This window comes from Halyomorpha halys, unplaced genomic scaffold, assembly GCF_000696795.3.
Source record: "Halyomorpha halys isolate HHAL.00 unplaced genomic scaffold, Hhal_1.1 Scaffold758.1, whole genome shotgun sequence".
NCBI lineage: Eukaryota > Metazoa > Arthropoda > Insecta > Hemiptera > Pentatomidae > Halyomorpha > Halyomorpha halys.
In genome coordinates this window covers 230,244-235,998 of record NW_027106552.1, presented here as the reverse complement: position 1 = coordinate 235,998, position 5,755 = coordinate 230,244, and the positions used below count along the sequence as shown (strand labels likewise).

General features: G+C 30.5%; 1 protein-coding gene across 1 annotated transcript in view; it reads right to left on the bottom strand.

Moving 5' to 3' along the window:
- LOC112211175 (serine/threonine-protein phosphatase rdgC) overlaps nucleotides 1-5,755 on the bottom strand; it is a gene marked incomplete at its 3' end in the record, with an annotated part of 32,178 nt that overhangs the window by 25,092 nt on the left and 1,331 nt on the right. The window lies entirely within an intron of this gene.

Below are 5,755 nucleotides of genomic sequence, written 5' to 3'. Positions count from 1 at the left end.
TATTATAAATTTTTAACGAATAATTGATACACTTAATTTGTGGCAGATTATATTTGATTCTCTTCAATAAAATAAATATATACAGGAAAATTAAAATTAAATATTTAGTGATGTGAAAATTACCTTTATTTTTCAAATTCATTTATTTGTAAATCAGTCATAACTGGGAACGTTTCGGGCCATTGCCATATCAGGCGCACTGTAATATACATCATTAATTTCTTTTATTTGGTTTACAGATGAAATAACTAAAGAGAATTAATTTAATTAAAATAATTACCTATCATTATTGCCTTATATTTAATTTATATATTATAGTATTACTCTTTCTACTTCATCTAACATTTAAATTCTAATGGGATACAATATCGTCTAAATTGTTAAGATTAGTTTAAAACATTTAAATTAAGGGGGGCTTTATCCACCGTAAACCTGATATCTACTAAATACCTCCACGCTTATAATGTTCTTTACTGTTTTTATTAGTTTTATTAAAGACATTTCTATTAGTTCTGCTTGAATTTTATTGTATGGTTTACTAGTAATTGTGCTAATTTGTTATAATTAACTCTGTAGTAGTTGTCTTGTGTATTTATAATTGAATGTCAATTAAATTATAATGTTAATTAAGTAAGATTAACATATAAATAATATAGGATAATTTATATATGGATAATTATAGTTGGCCTTGATAGGAATTTTGCTAATGTAATAAAGAGAAAAAGTGACAAAAGTGTAATTATGATAAATAATTTTTTAAACGCTTGAACTGAGTAAAGGAAGGTTACAAGCAATGTTGTGATAAAAGTGTATTATAGTGTTTAAAGAGAAATAATTTTGACTGTGGTTTTTAATGGATATTTGACTTATTAGGTAATTAAATATATGTGGGATATACTGATTAACAAAAAATAATTTTACCTAATGGTTTTAATGTTTTTCATAGATATAAATGTTTTGACCTGGGCAGAATAGCATGTAAGAAGTTTTTGGAATGGTTAAATTATATGTTTCATAGTGAATTGAGGTAAGGTAAATTATAAATAATAGTGTTAAATATTTAAATTGGTTGTTGGATCATACATGTAATGGAAACTTTTTGTTGTAGATTGTCCCTGAAGATGGCCGAATTGGCCGAAACGTTGGACGTGTAAAAGAAATAAAAGTTTTGAGACTATAATTTGGATAGTGTTTTGAATTATTTATAAAAAAATTGCCAGTCTCAAGAAAGAATTTTAAAATTATAAATAATGTCAATGTCATATTTTTTTTAATTCCACTTTATTTGAGACTTTGACAAACTAAAAATTATCCAGTATGGAACTAAATTATATAAATTGTAATAATTTATTTTCAAATCAATTTATATAAATTAATGCGGCACTGAGTGGTAAGGACCCGGGCTCGAATGCATTTGTGGCAGATAATTATTTATTCTATTACTGTAGAGTTGAGACAACTCTGTGGGTTCGGGAACTGCCCAGCATCATATAGTGGTTACCCTTCATTGGGAAATAATCTGGTGTTAGAGCGTGATTCTGACCAAATCACCTCCTTGCACAACCGTTGTTCTAGTAACAGACCTTCATGAGCTGTAGCAGTACAGATTTATTTATTTTTGTCGTGTTAAATATTCGGCAGTGCCTATTAGTTTCCGTAGTATTTCCGTATTATCGGAACATTGCACAGCTCTAAGCCCAGCTACTTGGACATCAGTCAGGCTGTTGCAGTCAACTATCGACAACACATCCATGCATATTTATTATTGATAATAATTATCTGCCACATCTGGATTCGAAATCAGGTCCTTGGAGTAATTAGTCCAAAATTAAATAATAATTACTGTTGAAAAAAATGTATTTATATAGAAGAATGATTCAGTTTTGTTGAATAATGTTTTGTTTTTTTTAATTTATTTATTGATTTATTGACATTTACAACTGTATGTAAAATACAACAAGCAAATTTGAAGTAAGATCATTATGATATGATACAGCATGTTGAGAAACTACCCGGTAGTAGAACTCTACAAACATTTTACAATATAAGGTCAAGAGGCCATTTTCTATTCAGGCGCCTCGGAGGATTGCCAGGAATGGAAGAGGAAGCAAGGTTAGAAACTAGTGGGTTTGGGAAGAATAATGTTAGATAACAAATCAAGGAATGACTTGGCAATAGAGTGAGCATTTAGATATATGAAGGTAGACAGAAATTAATGATTAGTGAATGTTTTGAATCAAGTGACTGAGATATCAGCTAAGTTTGGCTCACTGGTTACAATAGAATCATAATGAAAACTTGAGCAAAACATAGACAGCAATTATATCACTGTTTTGTGTTTTAGAGTCGTAATACTGCTTTTCTGTAATCAAACAATCGTATCTTATATTACAGTCATCTTGTAGTGACAAAAACCGCGTAATAAAAACCCCTTGGTGTCATCGTTAAGAGCTAAGGATTGTCGTGGCACGTGATGAAAACATTCGATTCTAGCCCATGAAGCAGAGAATTAGAATGGGGAGATAAAGCAGTTTAGTGCTAGAGCTCTTAGAGCAAATTGCTCCACTACCTCTTAAGGATAATGCGAGAGAGGAGCTCCTTGCAGGCTATCTGTAATTGCTCTCACTAATGCACCACTAAGGACATCCAAGCAAAGGAGTTCTCTTATACGTTCAACATGCCTCAGTCTCTTCATGTTACAGTGGTATTAGGCCTGACGATTCAACTGCAGTCCATAATTTCTTCTTCCTTAAATACTAACTACACAGAACGGGACAGTGATGTTTACCCACTTTAGTCTCTCCATTATATTCTATTTATTTTTTTTATATTTTTAACTATATCAAAATGTATACAATCACTAAATTTGCTGTGGGTTATACACACAGTTAGCAGTAGACCTGTGAATAAAAAAAATGCAGTTATCTCATCCCAATTTTTGATTAGCTTAATGAAAACTATGTATAATTACTATTCAAAATTGATGAGTCTCCCAAGTATAGGTAGGGAGAATAAAAAATGGCGGCTGTTTCAAAACGTTAATAAAACACTAATTTTTCATTCGGAGCTCTATATCATAAAAACTACCAACAACATTAGAAAATTTAAGAGAACATTATTTAAAGAAGAGTAAATTTGCTGAAATATTAGCACTAAAAGAGCTATTTACGTCCAATAGTTCTCGAGATATAGTTTTTTAAAAAGCAAAATTTCTTAAAAATGTACTGAAAAATTAGTAGTTAGTTAATTTATTTTGAGAATTCTATATCTCAGGAACTACTAGACGTACAGAAGTCTATTAGCTCTCAAATTAAAGCTAGTTTAATGGACTATAAAGAAGTTTATGACCTTTACCTTTGTAGGAATAGTAAATTCGTAGTCATGATATTTGCTAAAATAAATTGATTTATAGTTGTTCGGACAATAAGTTTGATTTATGAAAAACCTCATTTCAGAAACCATTGGACGTACAGGTGTCTGCCAGCGCTCAAATTAAAGTTAGTTAAATTGACTACAAAATAGTTAATTATATTTATCTTAGTAGAAGAAGTAGTTTTTATGATATTTGACAAAATATTGTGAGTTTATTTCGTCAAATATCATAAAAACTACTTCTTCTACTAAGATAAACATAATTAACTATTTTGTAGTCAATTTAACTAACTTTAATTTGAGCGCTGGCAGACATCTGTACGTCCAATGGTTTCTGAAATGAGGTGTTTCATAAATCAAACTTATTGTCCGAACAACTATAAATCAATTTATTTTAGCAAATATCATGACTACGAATTTACTATTCCTACAAAGGTAAAGGTTATAAACTTCTTTATAGTCCATTAAACTAGCTTTAATTTGAGAGCTAATAGACATCTTTACGTCACATAGTTCCTGAGATTTGAAATTTAGAATGTTAATTTCTAGTTGTTCGTAAAAAATGTTGGATTTTTGAAAAAAATATATCTCTAGATCCATAAGACGCACATATGTCTGCAAACGCTCAAAGTAAGGAAATGTAACTACTATAAAGTAGTGTATGACACTTATCTTCGTAGGGGTAGCAGTTTTTATGATATTCACATATGAATATGAATTTTGTAAATGAAAATTTGTCCGAACAACTATAAATGAATTTATTTTAACAAATTTCATGTAAACTATTTCTCCTACAAAGATAAACATCATAAACTACTTTATAGCTCATTAAACTAGCTTTAATTGGAGTGCTGATAGACATCTGTACCTCAAATGGTTTTTGAGATATAAATTTTTCAACATAAATTCGCTAAGTACTGATCTTTCAGTACGTCCCATACAACATTTTTATGAAATGTTGCTTTTTAAAAAACAACTATATCTTGAGAACTATTGGACATAAATAGCTCTGTTAGGGCTCATATTTTAGCAAATTTACTATTCTTTAAATGGCGTTCTCTTAGCTTGTCTTGTGTTATTGCTACTTTTCCAAATATAGAGCTCCGAATGAACAATTAGTTTTTTTTTATCGCTTCAAAACTGCCACCATTTTTTATTCCCTCTACCTATACTTGCATACTCATCAGTTTTGACTAGTAATTATACATAGTTTTCATTAAAATGATCAAAAATAGGGGTGAGATAACTGACGTGGCTCTTGTACTAAGTAGTTTGCAATTACCTCTTCTTACAATGTCACTTTACATTTTTAATAAATACAATAATTCATAATTTAAAGATGGTAAAGTTTGAAATAAACGGTAAAATAAAATACATGGAAAGAGAGAGAGGTTTAAAGGAGGTGAGTTAAGAATTGAAGTTAAATTATACAGCTTGAAATAGGAATGAAACTTAACAGTACCTAAAGTTAAATATATTTTATTCTGACATTTTTTAAAAAGTATTCCATAGCACTACCTTCGCATGCCATTTTTTCAATTTCAGCCTATTTTTAAATACTTCTGGAGTTCGTCATCTCAAGTTTTATGTAATTTTTTCAAAAGTGAAATAGGATCGTCACCATGTCGGGGTTTTTGGTTGCCCGAGAAAGAATGCCTTACATTATTTTTGGTGTCGTACCATGTATATCGACCAATATACTTGCTATAAGTGTCTATCTCGATGGTAAGATAAGTAAGGATGAAAAGGATGCCATTAATTCACACGGACAACATCGCTGAAGAAGACGAAGACTGATCAGCTATATGATGTACCCACTGAGTTCATCCAACGCAGGAACATAAAGTTTTTCGCTATACAGCTCCAAAGAAATCCACTGGTCAGGACCCATACACCAGCAACAATCCACATAAAAATTCAGAAACAACGTGCCAGGACACGAAATTAGGGAATACGTTTTTTAGGTTTAGTTTAAATTTCAAAACCAATGTGTGCTCCAGCACGTTATAAAATTCAAAGAACGCCCACTACAATAGAATTACAACTCAAAACTCCTTAAAATGAAGGCCAATACAGAAGAAGCATACAAAATATATATTGGTATATATATTAATGCTAAACACAGTAAATTTATGGAAAAAAAACATTAATTCCATGACGTAGACTTAGGCTATTGCTAGACTATACCACCTTAGCTGGACTCATATCGACACCTTAAATGCCACAAGGAAATCAAAGGGCGAAGACTCCAGCAAAGGAATATATAATACATTCCATGAATTATATATGAATGATGTACTAATGTATTTTAATAAAGGGTACAAAAAAAAGTGAATACAGACTCACTAAGTTCGATAAAAGCTTTAGATTCTATGTATCCAGA